This window comes from Triturus cristatus, chromosome 4_1 (genome assembly GCF_964204655.1).
Source record: "Triturus cristatus chromosome 4_1, aTriCri1.1, whole genome shotgun sequence".
Taxonomy (NCBI): Eukaryota; Metazoa; Chordata; class Amphibia; order Caudata; family Salamandridae; genus Triturus; species Triturus cristatus.
In genome coordinates, this window is record NC_140585.1 from 1,036,490,076 (window position 1) to 1,036,511,608 (window position 21,533).

The 21,533-nt window shown below is 47.1% G+C and overlaps 1 protein-coding gene across 6 annotated transcripts in view; it reads left to right on the plus strand.

Annotated features, from left to right (window-relative positions):
- Nucleotides 1-21,533, plus strand: part of PLXNB2 (plexin B2) — a 774,339-nt gene that overhangs the window by 433,947 nt on the left and 318,859 nt on the right. Inside the window, exon 1 of one of the 6 annotated variants that reach the window (XM_085653976.1) lies at nt 4,353-4,461. The exons of the other annotated variants lie outside the window; for them this stretch is intronic. The gene's annotated coding sequence lies outside the window, so the exon portion shown is untranslated. Of the gene's footprint in view, nt 1-4,352; nt 4,462-21,533 lie in introns of those variants that run through there. 6 annotated transcript variants of the gene reach the window in all.

Here is a 21,533-nt window from a genome sequence, read left to right on the forward strand (position 1 = left end):
TGCGGGAAAGCCAACCACTATGCCAGCGTATGTCGAGGGCGAGGAGGCAGAGCATGTGGCAGTGCTCCACAAGGAAGCCGGAAGCACCTCACGCTAGAGGACGGAGTCTGGAGTGCAACCAGACGCGGCTCCGGAGACTATGTACTACGAAGATGATGATGACGTCTTTGTCATCTCCTTCACAGGATGTGGGGGCAAGAAGAGACGCCCACCGCCCATGTGCCACATCCTGGTCAATGGATCACCTGTACAAGCCCTAATAGACACGGGGCGTCCGTGAATGTCATGGATTCCCACCAATTTGACCGGCTACAACCAAAGCCAAAGCTCACCCTGAGCAAAACCAGGATCTTCAGGTACGGGGGCACGGAGCCGCTCCCCCTGCGGGGCATGAAAGAGGTAGAAGGGTCCAGTGGCGCGCACACGCTGATGGCGATGTTCCATGTCACGGAGGGTGGAACAGGCACGCTCGTAGGATGCCATACAGAGGAAGACCTCGAGCTAGTGTTCTTTGCTAAACAAGTGCATGACATCCATGCAGAGGACATTATGAAAGACTTTCCCCAACTCTTCACGGGGCTAGGGAAGTTAAAGAACCTACAGGTAAAGCTGCACATTGATTGGAGCGTACAACCAAGAGCACTCCGACACCGAAGGATACCGCTGCACATCCGCCCACTGGTGGAGAAGGAGCTGCAAGCACTTGAGGACTTGAGCGTCATCGAGAAGGTGTCTGGGCCCACACCATGGGTGTCCCCCCTTGTGGTGGCTCCCAAACCAAAACAACCAGGTGCCATTCGCCTGTGTGTGGACATGCGACTTCCCAATCAAGCCATCAGACGGGAGCGGCATGTGACCCCGACTAAGGACGACATTGTTGCGGATTTAAACGGGGCACAGTGGTTTTCAAAATTTGACCTCCACACAGGCTACCACCAACTAGAGTTGGCCCCGGAGAGCAGGTACATTACCACCTTCTCGAAGCACATGGGGTTGAGGAGGTACACCCGGCTCAGCTTTGGGGTGTCATCGGCGGCAGAGGTTTTTCAGAACGTGATTCAGGAAACCCTGTCGGTGCTCGCCGGAGTGATCAACCTGAGCGACAACCTTCTCATATACTCCAAAAGCCTGGAAGAACGTCACTACAGACTTCGGGCGACACTACAGCGGTTGGTGGACTGTGGTCTCATGCTACACAAGAAGTGTGCTTTCTATCAAAGCTCGGTCGACTTCTTCGGGTACGTGTTCTCCAGGGAGGGGCTGAAGGTGGACCCTCGGAAGGCGGCAGCCATCCGGAATGCGCCCGTGCCACAGAATCCCACTGTGATAAGCTTTCTTGGCATGGTGACATACTGCGGCCGGTTTCTGCCGAATCTTGCCGCGCTGGCAGAGCCCCTGAGACAGCTAACGAAGACCGGGACGCCATGGGCCTGGACACCACGGGAGGACGCGGCGTTCCAAGAGGTGAAGACGGCGCTCCTGGACCAAACGGACGATGGCGTATTTCCACCCAGGACGGAACACAGAGTTGGTGGTGGACGCCAGCCCGGTGGGGCTAGGCGCGGTGCTGCTGCAGGAAGCCAGGCCAGGAGTTTACGCGCCCGTGTCGTACACCAGTCGGGCGTTGTCACCAACTGAAACGCGATATACACAGATCGAGCGCGAGGCCCTGGCCATCCGCTGGGCCTGCCAGCACTTTCATCTATACCTGTTCGGTCACCCGTTCAAAGTCATAACAGACCACAAGCCCTTGGTGCCGCTTTTCAGCGGATCGAATAGACTGGCACCCCCGAGGATCGAAAGGTGGGCGGTGCAGCTGCAGGCCTCTTCATTCCAACTGATCTTTCGCCCAGGGGCCAAAAACCCGGCGGACTTCCTGTCAAGACACCCTCCGCCAGGGGACGATCGAGCCCATTCAGACAGCATACGGACAGAGGCCTTCGTGCAGATGGTGGAAGAGGATGCGTGCCCGTTGGCGATCACCAAGGCGGAGATGTACGAGGCCACGGAACAAGATACCACGCGTCAGCGAGTTAAAGACGCTGTTGCCACGGGTCGCTAGCACAGGTTCCTGGACAGAGTGGCAGGCCTGGTCGAAGAGGAGCAGAATGCAAGAAGACAGCTGTGGAAAGTGCGGCACGAGCTGAGCGTGGGAGAATCGGGCCTGATATTGAGAGGCCAGAACATCGTAGTCCCGCATGACCTCCAGAGGCGTTTGGTATCCATAGCACATCAGGGCCACCAAGAAGCCGGGAAGATGAAGGCGAGTCTCCGGTCCAAAGTATGGTTCCCGGGCATGGATAGACTAGTCGATGAGGAAGTGCGGACATGCCACTCGTGCGCGATAACAGAGGTGACCCCGTTCCTGCACCGGTGATCACCAAGGAACCCTGCGACACGCCCTGGATGAAGGTGAGCATCGACTTCGGCAGTTTTCCGGATGGATGACACACGATGGTCATCATGGATTCGTGCACCAAGTTCCCGGTGGTCAAACTGGTATCCTCCACGGCGTTCACGCAGGTACAACCCGCCCTGGAAAAGGTGTTTGCAACGTTTGGCCTGCCGGAGGAGATAAAGTCAGACAATGGCCCGCCTTTCCAAGGGCAGGAGTTTCAGGACTTTCTACTGCGCAGAGGGGTCAGGCACCGTCGAATCACGCCCCGGTGGCCTCAGGCCAACGGAGAGGTGGAGCGTTTCATGAGGACCCTCAACAGGGCAATTCGCATAGGGGTCGATCAACATCAAGATCTGGAAACATGCCTCCACCAGTTCCTGTTTGCATACCGGCAAACGCCACAAGCAACGACCGGGTGTGCCCCGGCAACACTCCTCCTGAAACGCCATCCGCGGGATCTCATCCCCGAAGCGGTTACCTGGATGCCCCCGGATCGAGACCCGGTATGAACACAGCAAAGGCGCCAACAGACTAACGACAAGGCCACAGTGCATCGAGGGGCCCAGGCCCCGAACATTCAGGTGGGGTCGAGAGTTATCCTGAAGGACCGGCACCCCGGCTGGAAGTTCCGCACACTATATGAGCCGGAGAGCTGGGTAGTAACCCAGGTGCAAGGGATTATGATCACAGCGCAGAGGGGGCGGCACACAGTCGTGAGGAATGCGTCATGGTTCAGGGTGATACCGAGCAACCCGCCTAGGAGTTCCGGCGACCCGTAAGACGGCGAGGACTATGGGGCAACCGACTCTCCGCACAGTCAGGAAGTGGGGGTCGCAGGACATGAGATCCCGGCAATGTCACAGCCCGGGGAAGTGGGCGAATGTCCGAGGAACCCCAACCACAGTGTGGTCTCGGAAGAATGCGGCCCCGCTGGGCCTCCTGGCGGCGCCACGCCTACACACCAGGAGCCAGGGTCTCGGAGCCAACTATACCAGCTAAGGCCGAACCCGGCTCCCAGTCAAAAGCTGAAGGACTACGCCTGTCGAGTGGATGGCAGCAGGGAGATGCCGATGGGGCCGGAGCCAAGGGCACCCTGAAGACTTTGGACACAAATGCGATGACTCTTTCCTTTTTTCTCGCTTTCTCTCTCTTTCTCTCTAGCTCTCTTTTGGCTCTACAGATTGGTGTTCCGATGGTTGGTTGGCCGGCTAAAGGTTTGGAGGGATGTAGAGGGCCACACGGCCTCTACCAGGCGCGCAACACCCATTGGACTCACAGGGCTGCAGACCCCGTCCCAGCACCACTACAGTATGTGTGGTTGTTGTATTCGGACGAGCAATGGAAAGCGAAGCGCACACACACACACACACACACACCGGAGAAACTGGTTCCCCGTGTGTGAATGAGACGGGAGGCGCCTCCGAGTATTTCTTCATAACTGTTGGCAAATTGAGACCCGCGGTTTGCACAAGTGCTTTGTTTAATAGTCACATTTTAACTTTATCTAATATCAGACGGTACCACATCGGTACCAGGCTGCGGTGAGTGGAAAGGGCAGTTTCTGTGGGCAGTGCCGGGAGGCTGACATTCCAGGCTGTTCACACGCAGCTGAAGTCACGCAGACATGTTGAGGCTTGCAGGGCAGCTGCCCGCTGCAAAGCCCGGCGCCGCTTGTAACGTGTGCTCTTGTGTAAGACGATAGGTATTTTTGCAGTGTGTGTTCTAATTGGATTGATCAGGGCTTCCGCGTGTCTCCGGGCATTTACACAGCAGTTTTCAGAAGGGAGTGACGGGTGCTTTTCGCGGCATGACCTGCACGTCGTGGTATGGCAGCGGCCTTGTATTTATTTTCACTTTTAACAGGAAAGCCCCCTTTCTCTCCCATGATGGGTTTATTCTGCATAGATTCCTGTTCTCGACTTCTCTTCGTCGTCACAGGCGGCGGGACCTCGGGTGTTCTGAGCAGGGCGTTTAAACCTTTCAGCCCCACTGGAGCCAGCCTGCTTCTCGACCCCCGACGATCCTTCAGGAGGTACCGCTTAGTGTCATCACCGGCTTCCACGGTGTGTTTTGTCTGCTCTTAAGTTTTTGATTTTTGGTACTTTTGTGCATGTCATTAATGCCCCACTTTGTTCAGAATTCTTCTTGCTAGTTCGTCCCCATCAGAAATTAGATGCGCTTCTTTCTTGGTTACTTTTTGATCGTTTGTGCTTTTTTTTTTTTCTTTCATATCTGGGGAAAGAAACCTGAAGTCTGGTGGCCATGCTACCCTCCCAGATAGAGTGCCAATGCTGCACAAGGCTTTTGCCTGCTCTTGTTTTAACTGAGTGTTGAATTAAGCAATCACAAAGTGGACTTCTTTTTCCGTCAGATTTAATCAAAGAGGTAACTCAATTACATCATATTTTTTTAAATTTAGAACAATTCATGATCTTTTCATAAAAAACCACACCGTATTTTGATCAATAATAATGTGACACAGTGCAAATACAAATTCATAAGATTTCGACACCTTCAAAAATGCGATTTTGAACTGAACAACATTCCACTCTTCAACATTCATACCCATACACACCCATTCATATTCTTCAATAAATATCAAAAAAACATCAAAAAACTAGATAAACGCTGTGTCGACTGACACATGAAGGCCATCCAGAAAGATTTTCTGTACTTTCGTTGCCTATACTCTTTCTTTGTTGAGAAAAGGTTTTTTAATTGATCGATTGGCCTTTGTTCGTAAGGTCTACGCGTTTCGGAACCCGTATCTTGCTGGGAACCTCATCAGGACCAATGTACTGCAACTTCAATGCAGTCAATGCCTCACAGGGGATGTGTTCCCTCGAACTGTTGAGCCCGAATTTGTTTTGAAATGTACGTCAAGGTGCCAAATCTCGGGGGTCTTTGTTCGTTCTTTCCGACTCCTCGGTGTGACTGGTCGTCTAGATACCGGCCGTTTGTTTAAAACATGGCTCCAAAGTTTGCCAGTTGTGTTCGTCTCACTTAATGTGACGAATTTCCCGCGTCTCGTTGGGGTTCTGTGACTTCGCTATTCTGCTCGGTTCCGATTCTCGCAGAGGACACTCCTAAACAAACGGCCGGTATCTAGACGACCGGAATGTTGTTCAGTTCAAAATCGCATTTTTGAAGGTGTCGAAATCTTATGAATTTGTATTTGCACTGTGTCACATTATTATTGATCAAAATACGGTGTGGTTTTTTATGAAAAGATCATGAATTGTTCTAAATTTAAAAAAATATGATGTAATTGAGTTACCTCTTTGATTAAATCTGACGGAAAAAGAAGTCCACTTTGTGATTGCTTAATTCAACACTCAGTTAAAACAAGAGCAGGCAAAAGCCTTGTGCAGCATTGGCACTCTACTTGGTACTTATTAAACGACTTGGCCTTGCTGCCATCAAGTCAAACCCTGAACTGTTTTTCTACCCTCCCAGATAGGCCAGAAATGACCACGGTGCCTCCTTTCATCGTGTGCTCTGATTGTGGCCTGTGGGAAGTGGGCCTCTGATGTAGTGAGCTGTATGTCGGGTTGGGTCTTCCAGGCCCTGCAAGTTCCCCCAAGGGTGGACGTTCACTTCAACTGAGGTACGTTGTGGTGAATCTGCTGTGGTACAAGATTCGAAAAGCATGGTTCCTCCTGGCACTCTGGAGTAATGAGCCACGATTGGTTCAGGTGGCTGTTTGTCCAAATCTGATTTTCCCATTCTGTGCGTGCACACCAGCTGCTTTTCCAAGGCTCGCGGTATTGGTGAAGTTGGTGCCCGCTGTATTGCATTTCAGCCCTCTGAATTCAATGTGGGATGTACAGTCTTTCTAGGTTAACATTATAGTGCTAGTCACCGCTCATTGAAGCTTCACTGGTCCTGTGAAGGCTGTACTCGTTTGAGCCATTTCACACAGCGGTTCACGCAGTGGTGCTGTTACACACGGATACTGGGAATGCCTTTGTGGAGCAGCTGTCAGGAACTTCTTGCGTTACAAGACAAGTGTGTTTGCCCATTGATGACATAAACAAGCTTTTATCCAACTGGATGTGTCAAGATTAATGCACAAACCTAGGTAGCAATCGTGCAATAGGTTTTCTGTTAAAGAAAACTCATATTAAGACGGCTACTGATGTCCTAAAGTGCGTTGATGCTTGCACTTGTGTCATAACCAAGATGGCCATTTAAAATTTTTGATCTAACATGGCCGACAGCCATGTTAGACGGATACTTTACTATGGGCAAAAAAAGAGGTAAAAGTTGCATGCAAAAGTGAGTGTAAAGCTCAACATCACTCTTCAGCTGCAGGGCCTTGGTAAAAAACAATAATTTTACCACAGACTGAACAGCAGGTCGGGCAGCATTGGGTGCGGGGACGGTGGGCGTAAGAAAGAGTGAGTGGCCTTGTTATATTAAAAAAAAAAAAAAAGGAACAGGATGGTAAACTGGACATGGCAACAGCAAAGGTGGTAGTGAAGTGTGTGTGTGTGTGTGTATTTATAAAAGAGGACGGAAACTTGTGCCCTCGTGGAGTACTTGCCCCTCGTGTATACTGTGGAAGGATACAATCCATCAGAACACAAACTAAAATGCTCCTGGGTGGGGCAAAATCAAGAATACAGAGGAAAGCTGTTGAACCAGGAGCAGACAACTAAGACACAAAGCCATCCAATAATGAGCAAAGAGGGTGGGGGGTTGGGGGGGGGGAGGGGGTGGGAGGTGTCCAGAGTCCCCTTTAATGTATTGGAAACAATGGATCTTGCCAACAGACAGCTAAAGCGGTCTGTTATTGAGACCTAAATTATGACCTAGTATTGAGGCTTTGTATTTGCCCTTTTGGGTTTAATCTGTCCTATTTTTAAGGCCTTGTAATATACACAACCAGGCTATTTCAATGAGAAAATGTACTTTCTGGTGGATTCCAGACTGGGCACAGGGAAAGTCCTTGGTTATTATTCCACAAGTAGGTATTTCTGCTTTAGATGCTTTTGTGCACCCCCAGGGGTTTATGGTGTTCTATTTAAGCACATATTCTTCTGGTGGGGCTCTACATCATTTAGGATTATTGGGACCGTTGTAGTCATTGGGCATTGTTTTTTTAATATAATAAAATGATTTATTGACCTTTAGGTTTATATTTATCTTTTCTTATCAAATTCAAACTCTCATGTATGTTTATCTATTTAAAAACCCTTAGTTTCTCCTCCCTGTGAGTCTAACCTATTTGCCTTTGTGCTTCAGAGGGCATTTCTTAAACCACCAGATTTTGCACCTTTCCCCACCACTTAATGTGTTGCGGTCTCTCCTTGTTTACCAAATCATCCTTATAATGTCTTACTAAACCATTGTTACTAGGGCATTCAGTTTATTTTTTTGTCCATTCTTATTATATGTACAATCTTTGTGTTGACTTGCAGGAAGAATAACTAGGGTGTCATATAGACCTGGCTCAGAGGCAATATTAAACCTCTTTTGTATCACTTTGTTCCAACATTCCTTCAAACATTATAAAAACATAATTTCTCAGTTCTCATTTAAATTCAAGGCTTTTGTCATTTTTGTAAATCTCAAACGCACCGTATGTGATTTGATGGCTGTACTCTATAGTTTATATATGTATATATAATAAATATGATCTTGCATTGTTTTATTCAGTTTCCTCATGCTTATAGTTGGGTGCTGTAGGAAACGGGCTCTCTATATAGTCTAGTAAAAAGAAGTACACTGTGCAGAGTCCAGTGGGTCCCTAATAAGTTTACAGAGGCTAAAGTATATAATACTAACGCGCTTTTTGTGATAGTGTGGGCGAGCAGTTAGGCTTATCAGAGGGCAGTGCTAAGCATTTGTTGTGCTCAGAGGCAATAAATGAGACACACAAAGAATAAATCCGAAACGAATTTAGAAAAATAACACTTTTTATATATATTTCAAACTCAAGAACTTTGTTCAAATTGAAGTAGTTTTCAATATAAATTTTCACAGGTAAGTAAAATGTTTAAACCTGTGCGCTTTTACGCACAGCGCAGTCCTATGGGAGGAAAAGTCAAAGATGTATAAAGGTAGGTACAGTCTGTTTCAGGGGTTCACCTTCTGGGATAGAAGTATTAGTGGGCCAAGGCTCAAAGTACTACCAGCAGTTCGGGAACCGCCTGGGTTTTACTGGTAGCAGGGTGCTGGTGAGGCTGGTAGCTAGCGCACTATTGAGAAAGGAGGGCCACTTGAAATGAGGCTGCACAGGGGGACTTGCTGGCAAGTCCGAAGGCTCCCAAATGGGGTTCAGGTCACAAGGGGTCTTGAACACAGCCAGTTCGTCCTGACCCAGGCCGGGCGGCTCTGGTGTTGAGTGGTTAGGTCAGCTGGGCTGGGTACGCAAAGAAGCGCCTCACGGTCAAGGACAGACAGCTGGCATGGGCAAAACCAAAGCAGCTGGGCCTCTCTCAATGTGGGTCTCCGTGATGCTGACGTCCCTCTACGGCTGCTTGGTCCTGGTGCAGTGAGCATCCTGACTGGACTCTCGCCGTTGGTGTCTGCTGCAGGGCGTCCGGTACCCCGAGGGTTGGTGCTGCACAGCTCCGGTTGGTCCTGGTATTTTCTCAATCAGTGGGGAGACGGATCTGACCTTTCAGAGCATGAGTACCCTCTCCTGGTTGCCCACAGCTTCAGTCATGGAGGGGAGCTGCAAGGCGGTGGACTGGACTCTGTCAGTGCCTGTGAACTGCACGGGAGTAGCTTCTCTACTCCAAGGGAGACTGTCAGTGGTTTTTGAAGTGCTGGCAGGCTACCCAAGGCTTTGGTAGTTGTCCAACCCTCAGGACGAGTCACTCTGTTGAGCGAGTGCTGAGGACGGCTCGGTTTTGCTCCAAAGTTATGCTGCAGTTCTCGCCAGGCAGTGACTGTCCTTAATACTTTCCCTGTTGATCCACTGAATCAGAGTTCTTGGGTTCAGGGGTGCCACCTAAATACACAATTTAGGGGCGTTTACAGGAGAGTGGCAGGTAGAAGTCAATAGGCTACCTACCTTTAGGGTGTCTACACCCTCGATATGACCACTTCTTGTGGGAAGTGGTCATAAACCTGACCCTTGCATGCTAATTCTGCCCAAAACATGGAGGAATCTGAAAAGTGGGTCCCACATTAGCTGGCCTGGCCTCTGGGTGGTACTAGTTGAATGTGGGCACACTTCCTAATCTTACTAATTTTCCCATGTGTCCTCCTGCCAAAAAGCGAGGTCAGGACAGGGGGAGGGCACCTCCACTATCTGGAGAGGCCCGTAGTCACATAACAAAGGCCGCAAGGCCTTTGAAGCTTCCTGCTCTGCAATGCCCATCCTGCTTGTAGGAGGTGTGAACACCTACGTCCAGAGCAGGCTTTGCTCCTGACCTCCGAGAACGAAGGCTCTCGCCTCAGGAGGTCAGAAACCTGTCTATGGTGGCTGGCTGGCCGAGATCAGATAGTCAACACACTAGTAGTTGGTAGGTTTTCATGGGGCACCTCTAAGCTGCTCTCTGGGTGCATTTATTAATAAATTCTACACTGGCATCAGTGTGGGTTTATTAAAACAAGGTGTTTGGTACCAAACATCTTGGGGTACAGTGAAACCATCAAGAAGCTGGGGAACTCGTGGGGATGAGTGTCCAGTCCATGTACTCGGTATAGCTTCCCTGTGCACTGGCAATATCGAAGGGTGAACTTCGATATCACCGGGACATATCCACTCTTGCAAAACTGCCCTCACATGGGTATAGTGCACCCTGCCTTACGGCTGTAAGGCCTGCAGTAGGTGTGACTTACCTAGACCACGTGGTGCTGGCAGGCATCACACACCGAGATGTGTGCGATGTTGACTCTTTGATTTTCTCTGCACCAAGGCATGCAGGCTGCAATGGCTGTTCGCATGAGCTTGGTGAGGGGTACCTTAGAGTGGCACAATTTGTGCTGCAGCCTATAGGGACCCGCTTTAGTTCCAAGGCCCTAGGTACCGGGGGTTCCCACTTACTTGGGACTTACAGGGATCCTAGAGGGGTGGAGCACCAGTACAGTTTAGGGGATAACACTGGTACTGGGGACCTGGTTAGCAGGAACCCAGTACACTCTGTCAAAGTTGCACCAGATACCAGACAAAAGGTTTGGAGTAACCATGTCAAAAGGGGAACTTACCTACAGGTGCCTTCTCGCAAAACCTAGTATCTGTTTTTCTCCTGGTTCAGATTCCCACTTCGCCCTCTCAATTGTTGATTTTTCGTTTATAAGGTAGTAATAATGAGAATTGTGGTTCCTTCTAAAAAACTGTACAGTTTTACCAGACTAACATTGCAGGAAAAGCCTATCTCTTCACCAGGGTACCTCTGGGCCCAGAGATGGAGAAATATCATAAGAGGTTGATATAAGTTGAGGGTATACTGAACAAAATGAAAAACCAGCATTGGCAAATCCAGTAGTTCTGGCTTGCATTTTGAGCCCTGTCTAAAACATTGAAGTTGCAGTGGAAGCTGAAACAAAAAATACTTTCTGTATTCAGTGCACCTATGAGATAAAGAATGTAACCTACAAGGATTCACAGTCCTTTTGAGATACAAAATAGTCCTTCATGCACCGCAGTGCAAGCACTCCATAGGAGGAAGAATGATATAAAAAAATGTCCAATGGCATGACGTGAGAGGCGAATACTCCTGGCAAGAGTCAAAACCCACTATGTGTTTTAAAGAATTGTTAACAGTATCTCTTGCAGACTGCTTAGCTGTGAAGCTGTACTTAAAATAAAAAAAAGTGCTAGAATGGGTAAAGGGACTAGGTTTTATTTCAACACAACATTAGGTTGTTTCAAGGCTGTGGTTTGACCTCTAAAGTATGGATTGCGATGAGACACAGATGAGAAGGTAATGTGGAAGTCGACAGATGTCACACAAATTCAAAGGAGAAAGGTCTGTCAAACATGCTCTTCTGATAATGTCCTTGTCCACTCCTGCTCAAAGGTTAAGGTGGCCTAGAGGAGGCCACTAAATAACAATGCGTTAGCCATTAGTCATAGATTGCCATTAACTAGAGTAATGATAACACATGTTTTTATAGCACTTAGAAAAAAGCAAAAACTCAATATGAAGGGTTATGGAAAAACAAGTTGTTCATTTTATTTGCCGTTGGTAATTTAGCAGCTGCAGGAGTTCGAACACCCTTACTCTCACCACCAATTGACATTTTTCATGTGTCCCAGGACAGTGGGTCATGCTCAGGAGCACATGTCCCCAAAGTCTAGGTCCAGTGAAACAATTTTATTTGGAAGCTGAAGGGATTTAGACAAATGGGTAGGGATGGGTGGAACTCGTGGAGTTTCAATACGCAAAATTCCGCGGAGTTGCATAAAAACTCTGCGAAATACTGCAGAGTTCCACAAGTGGGCGGAATTCAGCATGTTGCACTGCTCGCACTGATTTTTAGCACAAGGAGCTTGTTCCACTTTGTAAAGTCAGGTCGAACGGCACCACACTGTCCACCAGAGGTCGCTGCTTCTTTCTGCCTGCCACTCAAGTAGATTTTCAAATCGTGCTGCAGCGTTCTCAACAGGAATGTTGGCGACCTGCCAATACCGTCTACGTTGAGAAATCTCTCTGGGAGGCATTCTAGATCCCAAAATCGCGCTAGGGGATGCCAATTCTCGTTTGCCAACTTGCCTTTGGTGAGCCCCGTACGAGAAAACACTCCGCCATGTGGCAGTTGGTGGAGTTTTGCTGGAACTCTGCAGGCGAAGAAGAATTATTTGTTCACCCCTACAAATAAGTCCTCCAACTGCTTTCTCAGTTGGTTATTTTTAAAAATACTATTAGTTTGCATTTAATTTTTTAAAACCTCGGCATGTTTGTCATTCAGGCATACAAGTTCATTTAATAGATACTAATTTCAGAGTATGAAACCTACCAATATAATTTAATGACTATTACTTAACATGAATACATTGCCTAAAATAAAAAATGGTTCTAAGGAACTTTGCTTTGGAATTTGTTCGCTAATCTGGGACCATATTGTAGAGCTTTTATGTATCTGTTGCCATCAGCACTTTTTGAATGCAATAATGGAAGGAAGAGCGATCTGGCTTGCCACCAACTAAGCAGGCTAGTTAAGTGGCGCTCATTGCACCCCGGAAGGTGGAAGAGAGGCTTCTCAAACAATGTCGCATGATTTGATAACTTAGTTCTGGTTTCTCCCAGGATGCAGGTGCCCCTGCTCTGCAGAAGCAAGTGGAGGAGCCGAGTGATCAGCTTGGGCACTAAAACAATGTGGACACCTTGGGATCAAGCGCAAAGGTTCTATTTTTGTGTTGCAGTACAGACTGACATTGTAGCGTCGTTGTTAAATTTGCTCTGGTGCATAAGCACACATTTCTGTACAGTTATGAGAAAACAAGGCGTGGTTATGAGAACTCTAAGCTTAGTCTTTCTCCAGCAACCACCCCTTCAAGGCTTGAACCCCAAAGAATGTGATGCTAAGCGATCCAAAGCTGACTAATGTTCCCAGTGCGAATGTCATATCTGTAGATAATTGTATACCTGAACATTCAATGAATGTCATATCTGTAGATAATTGTGTACCTGAACTTTCCATGCCTGTTTCGGGTCCAAGCCTGTCCTTTTGTTCCTTTGCCCGTCAGTCCACGCTCGAAGCTGGAGAGTAGCAAAGTCCAGGTCTATACCTGAAAACACATTTGTTTTACCTTCATCATAGGAGTGGGGTGGAGTGTGCGCAACTGTAACGCCTAAGTAGGTAGGGGGACCGCAAATGCACCAGTGTGTAATAGTACATGGTTTTCCAGCTGTACCCTTTGCAAATGTTGCTTTGCATTTCAGGCACAGTCTGTGCCGGGCTGTAGTTATGCTTTAGATTGAGCTTGTTGAAGTCCGACAAAGCAGTAATGAGCGCAGGCAGAAGGCGTGAAGAACATCAATCGATAGCGAGCTTATTGGTCGTTGACCTCAAGCTGCTCTTGTCGAAGTCCGTTCCATTATGCCTCCATTTGTACAAATGCGTTGCTTGTTTGTCAGAGTAGTCTATGACCTCTTCTCGCAGAGGTATGCTCAAAGTGTTAACTAGAGGCTTGTGTCTACGGTGAACCATTGATGGTCATTGAGGGATGCCATGGGTAAGGATGTGCATGCAAGAAATGTGTCCTTCAAAATAGGCCTTTGATACAGTTTGATTGCTGACCAAGAGACTTTTTACCCATGGAGCTATAGAGTAGAACACTCAATGTGTTACTGTTTTATTAACAGTTTTTGATGCAGTTGGATTCGGATTACCGAAAACATGGCATTGTTAAAAAAAAAAAAATTAAAAAAAAAAAAAATTCAGCCCATCATCTAACTGGAGATGTGGAGTGACTATTCTGATCTATTGCATAAGTCTTCTGCAATACATTAATAATAGAGCATAAACTCTTGAGCAGATGTGTATATAACATTCATCAAAAGGGTAGCTAAGTTAGGACAGGTGATATGCTTGGCCAATGATTTTAGATTCTTGAAAAACAGGAAGCGGAGTTGCTATTTGCTGCAAATTGTGACCAGTTGTATTGATGTAACTGGATTGGTGGCTGAGGCTTTCTTTTTTTAAGATGTATCGAAGTTTTAAGTGGATAAAGCCCTCAAAACGTAGCCAGTTGTCAGTCATGCGATCCAAAAGAAAACCAAACGATTCCTTACTTCTGACCTGCCCTACTAGAGCTATAGATGACATTTTGCCTAAGTAATATGCAGGTTCTGCTTACTCCAGAGATAGCAATCAGCCTTGTTTATCCAAAGAGGAGAAAAAAGGAGTACATTCAAGAAATTGTATGGTATAAAAGTCTTGAAGCCAGCTTCTGGTTTTGTCACCCTGAGGTGGCTGCACCTAGGTGAGATCTGTATTGATTCAGTCTTTCTTGAACTGCATTCAGGGAGAATTTGGTTTTAATCTGAAGAATTGATAGTTGTAATCCCTTCTTATTACAGTAAGAACCTGAGACCTCTAGTACTAAATTCTCTTTGCTGGTTTCAAACCCTTTCTTTCTGCCGCACATCTGCCTAAAGGCAGACAACTATTTAAGGAGTTTTTATCATTCCTTCCATGACTGGCTTCTTGCGGAATACTGAATCGAAAATGTTCCATGATCTCCTCTGTTGACTCCTTGTTTCTCAACATATGCCTTCAAATCATGCAACTCTATACATGATGCACGTTTTCTAGCAGGGTTGCACCAGTACATTTCTTGGATGTATTGGTTGTTTACTTAAGCAGGGTAGGAACGGTATCTGCTTATTATGTATGGTTTACCAGTTTGCTTGCCAAATATGCGTTTTCCGTTATTTCTTTAATCTGTTTCTACTGTGTTTGTCAATAATAATTTGTTTTACTGAGTTCTGTATAACATTACGTAGGTGATTGAGAGAGGCATTGTGGAGAGTGCCGAGTCATGATTTTTTTTTTTAATAGTTTTCTAGCTGGGTAGACTGGAAACCTGAATGTGCTCAAAGTACACAAGGACTTTGAATCACACTCACTGCTTCCTCTATAAAATTGTTGTGCGAAAGCCAGGGGTAAAAGTAATTCCCTGTAGTGTAATCATGCAGAATTACCCAAAGACTCTGCGAGATTATGCAAGAAGTGTAATTATGTATTTAGTGCTATCTTTCCCCTAAGAGAACACAAAGATGCATTTCGCATTAACAAAATAGTGCTAAATGCAAGGGAACATGAACAGTACCCGCTAAATGTGCTCATGCATTAGGATGTTATTACACCAAAATGCTCTTAACTACATGAGTGGGCGTAATCGTGTTATTATTGGTAATTCTATATCAGAGTAACCTGCAATTACTGTTTACTCAAGTGTAATTTAAATTCTGCCCAGGCCTAGCCAAAGCTCGCCTGAAGAGGTTACAAAAATCTGTCACTTACCAAAATTTGCTAAAGAAGTAGTTTGTATGTGAGAATAGGGTCAAGCACATTTGTTTAAACTGCGAGATCATTGGGAATCTGGTAAATAAGGATCTTCTTGAGCGAAATCTATGGCTTTCTTGGACCTCTTCATAGCCTGTACATAACAGCTTTGTGGTATGGGTACACTTTATTGATCCCGCTCAGATTTTCATTTCTGACGCTAGTTTTTTTTTCCAGTAGATGTGCTCTCAAATGAGCGCTGCTGTCTCTCTATTCAATGGCACTCTTGATCTAGATGTCTGGCATCCTCCATTTCCGTGCTCAATTTACTAGTATTTACAATAGGTGCATAGGTGACTGTCCATCTGTATGTGTGTGCCCCACACTATCGTCTGAGGTGGCTAGTTGCACTGCCACAGAGCATATTTGTGAGAAGTTGGCCTGGCATATGCTGTTCACTAATTATAGGGGACACCTTGCACCACTCCAATTCGACTCTTATGGTGATAGGTTAAAAGACAACCTTTAAAGAAAGCTATCCTAGTGGTAGCTGTGGAGAGCAACCTTCAGGCGAAGTCTTGAAGGAGTGTTAAACTTATTGTTTTACCATAGATAACCTCTTGAATAACCAAATGAAAGAGTAGTCCACACAGGTATATATATAAAATATATGTATTTATTCTAAGAATAATCCCACTAGTCTCTTTATGAGACTGGAGGTAAAGATACAATTCAAACAAGCATTGATAGTTACAATAAATAGCACTGGAATCATAGGGCCCCAGGGGGGGACCAAACCATATATCAAAAAAGTGGTATAAGAACCACGACAATTCTACAGACAATGCCTAGGGCATTTAGGGTCACTGGCCCCTTGTGAAACCACCCAAGGTAGTGAGGAAGGGGACCCACGGGAGACGCGTGCAGTGGCAGAAGCTACTGTCGGGATCTCTATTACAGCCTATGGAGAATGTCGCGGTTGAATTTTACAAGTTTAAAAACACTTCTAGCCGGAGTTCAAGACTTTAGAGTTAAGATTTTGAAGGGCCCACACCCACGAGAGTACCGAGGTACCACTGTTACCTGCCCCAGGGAAGCCGGGTGCATAGGTCGTTTTTGATGTCGGGTCGCGGGCTGATTTTCAATGGCAAAACGTGAAGAACTGCTGCTAGCAAGAAGCGTCGTCGATGCCGTGAAGATTGACGATGTAGTTCTTGAAGAGAAGGACCTGAAAGCAGAGGGGACATAGTCTGGGTCACGGCACAGTGACCAGGGGGCTCAGGAGAAAGAGCCCTTCAATGTCTGGTGCTTCCAGGTGGACGAGGTGTAGCTTGGATCGTCCGCCACGGGGTCCAGGAGGTGTCAAGGAAGGCCAGCTTCTGGAGGCCGACTGTCCCACGAAGGATGAGGGTCGCCGCGGTGTTAGTGTCTGGATTGGATCCACTAAGCCTTGGCAACCGCAACCCATGCAAGAATCACAAAACAGCTACTGGTGCAGACCCACAAGGTCTGAGCGAGGTCTCCAGCGAGGAGACTGAAGAGCAGGCCTGGAGCAACCAGGGGAACTCTTGGAAGTGAAGATTGACCTCCGCCAGGGCCCACCAGTCGAGAGACAAGGGACCGCGGGAGGCAGCAATTTGGCGTGCATAAAGATGCGCCCACGGGTCGCCGGAGCGGGCTAGGGCGTCTATCTTTGGCACAGATGATGCTGAGAGGTTGGCTCAATAATGGGCCAAAGCACAACTTCCCCACTCGTCGGGTCGGGTGCTGTGCAAGAAGTGGCCGGTGTCCTGGGGTATTGGGGATCTCGGCACCCACGGGGTCCACGGTGCTGAGCTTTGCTGTGCACACTCACTGGCCTCTGGGATGCTTGGAAACCCACCTCAAGGTAGGAAAGAGTTGTCGATGTCCGTAGGAGCAGCGAAGTTCCAACCGGGTCACTTGTAGTGTTTCAGGTGCCTGCCAAGCAGGGGGGTAACTCCTTTACCCCAAGGGAGATTTCTTCATTCAGCTGTGCGGCAGCAAGTCGAAGTTCAAGTCTGTAGAGTCCAAGAATAATCTGAGGCTCTGGGGACCCTGTATTCACCTTTATCCAAAGATTAGAGGAGTGTCCAGTTCAGAGCCCACCAAGAGAGTTCAGGCGGGAAAGGGTAGCTACACCCTCTCCCCTTTGTATGGTTTCCCGCCTGGGCAGGGGACAGGATGCCCCTGAACCGGTTTGAGGCGGTGTATGCAGAAGTAGGCACTGGAGAAGCCTACGTGCAAGTCTGAAAGACATCCTATGGTGCACCCACCCAGTTCCAATCCACATAGTCTGTCTGGGGAGGTGGGAGCACCTCCCTGCAACAAGATCCCTATTGTCCAGCTGTCGTGGCTGGAGTTCTGCCCAGCAAGAGGCAGCCAGAGTCGTGTGGGTGGCGGGTAGCATCCATTTTGTACTACGTGTGCACTTTTAAATTGGTGTCTAAAATCTGCCGCTTTTACCATATCGCCCCTCTAGCAGGGGGGAATCGTGCCCTCATTCCCATGGTTGGATTGGGGGTATGATTCCTACATGTTTGACACCAAACACGACATGGTTCTGTGCAGCTACTCAAGTTATCACGCTATCGCGATTACTTATTATGCGGTTAAGAGTATATGGTATGGCTGCACTACAAACAACCCAGTAATAGTTTTACGAAGGTTGCAGAGGGGCCCTACTCAGGTAGGGGTTCCCCCCTCACACATCTCAGCACCCTGCCTTGTAGGATTAGCAAGGCCTGCCTTAGGGGTGACCTATTAGGATATATGTGTTGTATTAAGTGGGATACAGGATACCTATATCCCTGTAAGGGGTGCAAGCACCACCTTACCCAGACTACAGTAGTGGTCTGGTGGTGTCAGTTTTTATGGCTGTCTCAGGGGTGGCACAATAAGTGCTGCAGCCCCTGGTAGGCTTCTGAGGGACCCATGCCCTGGGTACCTAGGGTACCATCTACAAGGGGCTGACAGGGTGTCCTCAGTATCCAATTGGTAGGTACCTAGGGTACTCACATCAGTTTAGAGAAGAAGCAGATAGGCTGGGGTCCTGGATAGCAGGATCCAAGCCAGACTAGTCAAAAACCATTCAAATACCAGGCAAAAAGTTGGGGGCAACCATATAGTCAGATTCCACCTTCCTACAATATTCAAATCCTGTGTTCTGCAGTTTTTGTTTTAAATCCAGTATTTTCCAAAGTATGTGTTCCTGGTCCATGACTGAAAGGAGGCCCAAGTCCCTCATCATAGAAACTCTACCTACAAAAACAATTGCTCATTGTAACTCTCTAGTAATCATTTCATATGATTTTAACTGTGGGACATAGAGGAGCGCAGCATCTGCTTGGGGATAAGTGACTCACCTCCTTCCTGGGCTTGGCTTTTCTACAGATCCATGATTTCTTAAAATCCTTTCAAGACCTGTTTCTTGCTCCTTTCAGAGAGCCGCAAGAGGGACAGAATGGCTTTGGAGCCATCCCATGACTAAATAGAGAAAATGGACAAGACCTGTCCTGGGCTACCAAGTATTAACAAATTGCATTTCCTAATAAAGAAGGTCAAATTCCATAGGGAATAATTAATTTTGTAACTTATTGGACTAAAAATTGTTCACCTTCCCACAATTTTCCCTCAAACATATAACGATAAAAACATATTCCAGCTATGGCAAGCATGGTAATCCAACTTGCCTTTTTCACCGTGACTTCTCTATGATGTGAAATCCTGCATGGCAAAATGATGGCAATATGATATAATCGTAAAAGTGACCTAAATTTTTCAGTGCTCAAGCGGTCATTGTGATAAGAGCAGCCACCACTCCTCCTGTCATTATCTTATGGTTGGATATTCAGCAGAAGTGCACAACAAAAACAGCTCTGCAATTTTCCAAGAACTCTATCGTGAATCACCAGCGCTGTTTACTTGTTGATCTTCCACGGTTCTAGGACATGTCATGACCAGGAACTCAATGGCACAAGTTCCCTCTTGAAATTTCTGCCGTGAAATTCCCATCTTTTATTTTCTTCAATGCATCCCCTCCATCCCTTTTGAAGCATTGTGTACCTGTTTTTTTGTGTTTTAATAAGCTGACCTTCACGGGAATTCTTCTATTGATTAAGTGCAGTGTATTTGGGCGCAGATCGTGCCCTGTAAATAAAGCAGGGTTTTTTTTTTTTTTTTTTTTACATTTGTCTTTTGCATTTGTTTCCTTAGCAATTTGTCACTTATGCCACCCCCACACACTTTGTTTTTAGAAGAATGTGGCTAAAAACGCCTTCTACAGTTGGGAATGGCAGTAGCTTTCCAGTAGGACGGAGACCGGAAGGGGCAAAGTCCTTTGAAACGAGGACTGTGTCAAGAAGTCGCCAAACGGTCTTTCTTTCTATCTTGGTTTGCAGGCAGTAGTAACTAGAGGCCTGGACTGTTGAAGGACAGTATGTACCCACAGACAGCACCTCCGATGATCCTAAAACAACAAATATTAAAACTGAGACCAATGTTGCTTGTTGATCATACCTTGCTGAATCTTTGAAACCAGGAACCTGAACTGAGGAAGAAGACAGCCAGTGGGAACTGACAAAGATGGTGTGACCCTGGGCACCTAGATGTGCTGAAGATGTATTCTCTGGGTGTGCTTGATTACTGGAGTGGTTAGCCTGAAGGTAGGCCGCTTCGTCCTTGTTGCTACCTGTGCTGCACTTTATTTGCTTCTGTTTTTAACGTTTTAAAACCTCCACTTCTTTTATCTGCATCGCTGTTTCCCTTAGGATCCTTCACTGCTGGCTCCTTCACTGGCACCGCTGCAGATTTCATTGCCAATTCTGTGGAGGGAAGATGAACTAGTTTATCCTCTTGCATCCCCTTGCAGTCCAGTTAGCAGGCTAGTAGTGCGGGGGGGTGGGGGGTGGGTGAGACTTTAAATTTAATATGGCTGAACGGAAGCTCAGCAGGAGCGCCAAAGGGGCGCCCCATGGCAAGTTAATCTGAACCCATCCACGCCTGCATTGCACCATGCTCCAGGACACCTGCCATTTTTATTGGGTAAAAAGCCCCAACTCTGACCTACGCTAGAGACCATCTCTAAAGTTTGCGTAATATGGCAACCCACCAGTCTATCTTTCTCCCATTGACTTCAGCAAACTATATTACAATTAAATTGTTAAATGAACCTTATTTAACTTTCAGGTCAGCTCTCCAGCACCTACATCCAATACAGTTTGCGAAGCCCTCATGCCCCCTCCCTCAAAGGAATTGACCGCTTCCAACACAACCAGCCTTTTGGGATTTCTTCTGAATGCCAAGTCACTTACTGAAAACAAAGTAGAAGCTGCAGAATTCATTATGAGCCTGACTGGGTCTTTATTACAGAGAAATGGGCCAAGGAGTCTTCTGATCCTGATCTGGTTGATGCTAATCCCTCCAGGCTACACCATAACGAGACATCACAGAACTGACAGAGGAGGAGGGGGGCTGGCAGTTGCACGTAAAACCAAGTATATCTGCCTCATTGATCCTTTCCACAACGCATTTCCTTATGAAGCGCTATATTTTTGTATTAAATGCAGCCTACTGAATCTTTCGCAGTAATATTAGCCTACAGACCACCTGGGCCCAGGTCTGCATTCATCCCAGAGATTGCTTACTTAATTGACCCCTACCTGGGTAAAAGCAATTTTACACTTCTGGGAGACGTTAATTTCCTTCTGGAAAATGATGGTTGTAAGGGTTTCCGGGGCCATCAAAGAAATATTGTCATGTTGCAGGCTTTCCCAATTAGTAATGGCAGCTACTCATGAAGCAGGCCATACTCTGGACGGTATTTTCTCTAATGAGGTCAGTCTTAGTTTGAATCCTCTCCCCCTTGCCTTGTCTGACCACTATGCTGTCCCCTTTTTTCTCTCTCTTCCTGTCAACCACACAGGAGACAGATTTGAGTGAAAATAACAGACCTTCCAAAAGAAACTGGCAAGGACTCTGCAAAGAATCCTTATCCCAGGCCTTGAACACTTGTAAGTGGACAGAGCACAAGGATGCTGAATTAGCAGCAGCAGAACTTTCCTCGTGGCTTACGTCTTCTACTGATATTGTAGCCCCACTGAAGGAAATCTACACACGATAAAAGACCCCTACCTCGCCCTGGTTCTCAAGAGACTTTGACTGCTGAGACAGGCTTGTCGTTGCCATGAACAGGCCTGACGGAAAT